The following is a 6,000-nucleotide window of genomic DNA, read 5'->3' as shown; positions in this document are numbered from 1 at the left end:
GAGACTTCCCAAATGCTGGACACTCACATATGACATAGCATGCAACAAACCATTTGAAACATTGCAAAAGAGTGGTGGTGGTTGTCAACAAGACACCTCAGTATTGCAACCTGGGATAATAATGAAGTTTGCTTGAGAGCATTTTGGGTGATGATGATGATGCTTGGTGGTGAGGTCACTCCAAGCTGGCATCATCATATCACAGAAAGAACATTTGATCCTGATACCAGTGTGCTTAATGATGTGATGCCCCAAACTCTGGAACCTCAGCTGCTCCTCGCATCAGCCATGAGCTGTAATCCAAAGGTGACAGTAGGTTTCCTTGTTGGTAATCCCAATACCATGATCCTGGCACAGGTGGGTGAGAATATCCTTGGGTGTAGCCCAAAGCTCATTGCCACAAAGGGCTCCTTCATTGTCCCACTGACAAGAAAAAGCACCAAGGTGCTTATGAGAATGGTTATTATGGTATGGCTCGAAACAAATAGTATCATGGTTGCATGGAGGGTGATGTGGTAGAATATTGCAGACATTGGGGAAATTTTCAAGCAAGTTATCCTGCATTGTGAGAATGGGAGGGGGGGCAGAGGGTTGAGGGATATTCATTCCCATTTTATAGTTGTTCACCAGCGAGTAAGAGTCCATGTACATAGATCCTAGATGAAAGCACGAACAAGTAAGAACCTCGGAATTTGATGATCATGATTATCTCACCAGACCACTGATATATTACAGGATGGGTGGGCTGGGGTGCATGAGTAGGCCATATGGGACCATCAGTCACAATGTTGTTTCGACTAGAAGAACCAAGTTATCACAAGTGAATATTAAAATTGTAGAGAATGGATGTACTTCTCAAAAGGAGCTAAATAATCTGAGTCATCAGTAGCCACAAAACAACCAGGTGAACCTGTAGATTGGTGGGCAGAGACAGATGTGTAATAAGCAAAAGCTTCCAGCAGACCACCAGGTCCAAAAAAAGAGTCGGAGAAATCCATAGATGCCGCTCAGCAGCAGTCTATTTGCTCTGCTTTTAAGGGAGGAATTGTGATCTTCTAGTATGTCAGCAGGTACTTGCATGTTTATCATTATGACACCTACAATTCCAAATTACAATAATGCATGTACAGCAGTGGAGTAGGGGCTCAGTCGGGATATATCATAGAAGGCTGCTGGTGTGGCAAAATTCTATAGATATCATTGGCAAAGGTGAACATGCCAGACTGCAGATGATGACCAACAAAATGATTTTGCCACTGGTAGTTCCTTGAGGGTTTGCCAAACTGTGTCATGGCAGGCTCTGTGCCAAGATCTTAAATGGAGACAGGCCAATGGAGGGAGTGGCAACAACATTGTAGATACTAGAAAGAGTATATGATATCGATGAAGCCTTGATGAAGCCATTGATTTCGAATCATTGCAGTCAACTAGGTTGAGATTAAGTTACATGATCCAGAGCCACCTGCTTGATTGCATGGACAAAGATGAACATGTGAGACTGCAAATAGTGACCAACAAAATGATTTTGCCACTGGTAGTTCTTTTTCCAGAAACTGTGATGGAGATTATCTTCATGAGTAACAAAATTATCTTTCATCCCTGTTCAAAGTTGGAACAATGGCACTGCCCAGCCAATTGGACATATGAGGCCTTGAAGGTTTGTCAATCTGCAGTATTGTGGTGGGCTTCAAGCCAAAATATTAAATGGAGATGGGCCAACAGAGGGAGTGGCAACAACACTGTAGATATGAGAAAGAGTATAATATTATTGATGTCCATGAACCTTAAGCCTTGTTGGTTTTGAACTGTTAAGTAATGTAGAAAGTGGTTTCAGCCAGTTGTCAAAATGCAATGAATGATTTTCGTTGGCTGCCTTATATGTAGATAAATTATGTAATAAATTGGACATGTGGTGCCTGAGTTACTAATCAGTAGCCAATAAAAATTGTTCATCATAGTACTAGTACTAGTAGTAAGTAGTACCTGTTTCTTCTTCATGCAATTAATCTAGCTTGCACATATATACCTGTGGTGTGTCTGCATGACAAGGGTCCCAATGTCCTAGACATTGAGATTCATGCTAATAGTCAGTTGATATCCAACATCACAAAGAAATGCCACTCAAAATACACAATAAGTGATGGTCAATGACAGGGCTTGGAGGATTATTGACTAGTCTTCACATGCAGTATCTTGAGAAGTTGAGAACCTCTGGTAAGAATGAAGTTTGTGGTTTCCCCATGTGACTGGTACCTGTGACCTCTTGGCACTTACCAATACTCTTTCTGCATGCTTGTATGGCATGCCACTGCCACATGATGCTGTTCTGAACTTCTACTAGTATGTCTTTGACGTGTCCCACATACCAGCTGACCATTGTGGGTTGCCTAGATTGCAGGCTACTGGTCAGTTCTGAGAGCAATTGGTGACAGCAGAAATGTCACCAGTGCCTGCATGCACACTTATGTATCAGTAGCCACTAATATGATTGTCCATTGAATTCACATACTGAATCTGAAAGCTCTGCTTCATGTATGTGAATGGCTCTATGTATGTTAGAACTGCTCTCATTCATTTATCAGAGCAGAAGGCAATAAGAGTGATAGATTTAAGGCAATTGTCCCTTTGCTTCAATTGCCGCCCTTTAAATCGTTATTGAGTACTTACCCCACATATATGGCCATGTGCGCAGCAGCACCTTGATGCCCATGGCAAACAACACACTGTAGTCTTGCAACTTTTTGAGCTGCTGAAAGTGGCATCATTTATTGTGCGCAACCACTTTGGGGTTGTCTGAAGTACAGTGTCTGAAGATGATATTGCTATGAAAATAGCAAGCAGCAGCTTGACCCCACCATAAAATACTTAGGGTACCAAGTGAGTCCAGGGGCCCAGGCCTTTGGGTTGGTGCTCATTCTGGTGTTTGCCAATTTGGTGTGTCTTTGAGCAATTGTTTGTTTTCTCACATGAGTTCAATTGTGTTTAATGCCACCAGTTGTCAGTTGTAGAAGCTATGGTGCACTGCAGGGTGCTACATAAATAGCTGAATGATCTAGCACTGACCAAAGGGTATCCCTTATGTACTCACTGCTGCTGCTCATCTTCCTGCATGCCATGTTCTTGGAGGTGTGAACTTTTGTTTCAAGATGAGCCTTGAGCATGCATGACTTATTCCTATTCCCACTTTGTACAGTGCTGTGTATACCTTACTTCACCCCCCAAAGTCATCCTCCTTGTTAAGGTCATACTCAAGGGCTAACTGGATCTGAAGGGCTTCAGCCTCAGCTTGTGTGCTGTGCCCCTTATTTCAGGAAGACAAGACTAACACGTCTGGAGGGTCAGACAAGTAGCATAGCGGATCCAGATGACTTCCGGATGTGGGATAAGTATTGTAAGGCTAATCTGGACAAGTCTAGACTAGAAACTAGCAGTAGTGGCTGTCATAGACAGAGGCGGATGTGGGTAGACTATAGGAATCAATCCTAAGTCTCAGAGGATGATGAGAGTAGAGATACTCAGGTCCAGAGGACAGGAATGAGCAGAACTAAGTTGATATTTGAACTGAGGTGCTACAGAGAGTTACAGGAGGTTATATACTATAGGTATCTAACAGAATGATCAATCAGCAGAGTCTGAGGCTATGTACGAAGCATATGGATAGTCTATTGGTAAGTAGAAATGGATCACAAATCATGAAATGGAAATGAAGCATAGGTAATGGATCAGGGAGCAGGACGGATATACAGATAGCCGAAATATTGGAGTTAGGGAATTACCAAAAGGAGACAAGTGCTGGTTGTGGATTCAGATGAATTGTGGACCAGACTGGACAAGTGGACAGATTGGATGATGAGATGTTGGAGGGGGATAAGATGTGGATCAGATCTGAGATGAGATAAGGATTGGATCTGAGATCCAGATATGCGGATATGACAGTTGCAAGGAGCTGGGTTGGGGCAGGCCCATGCATCTGCATCATTTTTGCATGAAGCTGACCAAGGTCACATTCACATTCAACAGCATAGAGTTTGGTGTATAAGTCATACAGTTGAGTGCATAGCTGCTCCATGACTGTATTTGTGTCTCATAGCTGCTGTGCTTGGGTAAGTAGCTGCATGTTTGCAAGGGACTGGTTGGCACATTGCTTGTCCCAAGCTTGCTGGATGGCAGGGTAAAAGGCCCTGCTGATGTGAGTGAGCAGCTCTGAGGCAGCTGCACCTCAGCAGCATGGCACAGGAGCATCTGTGTGAGTGGCATGAGTAACTGCAGTGCACTCAATGGGGGGAGTAACATTTCATGAGTCATCATGACTGTCATCAGCATCAAAATCCAAGTCATTGAGATCATGTGTACCAGCATGCTCATTGATGAGTGCATCAATCTCATGAGCATGAGTTACATCAGGGGGACAAACACCATCACCTGTGGGCTTCGTGGTTTTCACCAACTGAGGTTGTTATGTGAGATATGGGTAGAAACACTTGAATGTAAGACTCATTTGTTTGAACTTCATCTCAAGCGACATGGCTTTGTGAGGAGGATGGCCATGGCTCCTTGCCCACTCACTGTACTTCAAATGGATCACTTGCCATCCTCTCTGTCCCAGAGGGTGCTCATCTTTGACAAAGTCCAGGAGGACTTAAATGTTAGCTGAGCTATAATTGTTGGACCCACAGGGCTGGCTACATTTGGCACTGGCCCTTGGGTCATCCTCATCATTCTCAGCTGTGCATGCACACTTGGGAGCATGCTCAGTATTCTCTTTTCCCTTGCCTTTGTTAGCTTGGGTTGTAGTCTTGTGACATGCGCCAGCAGTTCTGATGGCAGGTGCATATCCATGAGCTTCAGCAATTGCCATGGGGTCACAAAGGTCTCTATCTGGTGAGTCAGGGAGTGGGATCTGAGCAGGGCCCAGAATAAGATGGGACCCAGACAGTAAGGGCAGTGGTTCAGATGCCTCACCAGGTTGGGAGAAGTTGGCAGGAGTGGTGAGTCTAAATGTCAAAGGTGTAACTGCACATTGCTGCAAGGTGGTAAGTCCATGTTATGAAGCTTAGAGAACAGTGAATTGACTTACTTTATAAGACATGTGATGGCACAGGGAATGGATATGTGCATGATCATGCAGGAAATTGGTTGTCCTATCCTGGGATCACTCAGGTTGTCACTTGAGTACAGTGGCCTGAAGATCATCATAACGCAACTCAGGATTTGATAGGCTATCAGGGATGAACATAGATTGGGAAGGGGGGATATCAGACATTGGAGGGACTGGCCATATGAATATACTTACCTGGTGACTGAAAATGTGTTAAATCCATATAGTCCTTGAGTTTGTTGAGCCATCTGAAGGAAGGGGTGGGTGTTTTCATAGTAAAACTTCAAGATGCAAGGACCCTGCACTAGTAACAATGCAACACAAGCACACCAGCCCAACATGTAGTGATTGTGAGAGAGCTGATCCTAAATGCAGGGATGGTAAGTAAATTTCCGTTAATGGAGGGTGAGGATTGGTTGGAGGTAGAAGGTGCTGGGACAGATTGGGCAAAATTGGAGGCACTGGCTGAGGCAACATTGTCAAGTCATAATTTCATATATAGGACTTGGTATTAGAGTCTAAAAAGAGGAGGGAGAAAGAGGTGTCAACAAACTTGGCAAGGTGTTGACAATGCACCTTTGTATGACTGCAAGAGGTACTACACACATTAAGCAAGGCTCATTATGTCAGTGAATATCACTGGCATTAGTAGCCTAAAATGGACAAAAGTCAGATATTCAAGTCTGTAGGGGGGGGGAAGGGGGAGGGCTGAATAGATCAAAATAGATTAAGGTCTGAAAGAGGGGGGCAAAAAAAATATGTTTGCAAATTCAGCTCAAATGAACAGCAGCATTGCAGCACACCTTCCTAATGTAGTCAAATTTATGATGTGATATTCTAATCAACATATTTGAGCCTGCAGGAAGTCATCCAATGATGTCCTCAGTGATGAATACTCCATC

Source organism: Suillus subaureus (genome assembly GCF_016647635.1).
Source record: "Suillus subaureus strain MN1 chromosome Unknown BJ212scaffold_12, whole genome shotgun sequence".
Classification (NCBI taxonomy): Eukaryota; Fungi; Basidiomycota; class Agaricomycetes; order Boletales; family Suillaceae; genus Suillus; species Suillus subaureus.
This window is presented reverse-complemented; position numbering follows the sequence as displayed.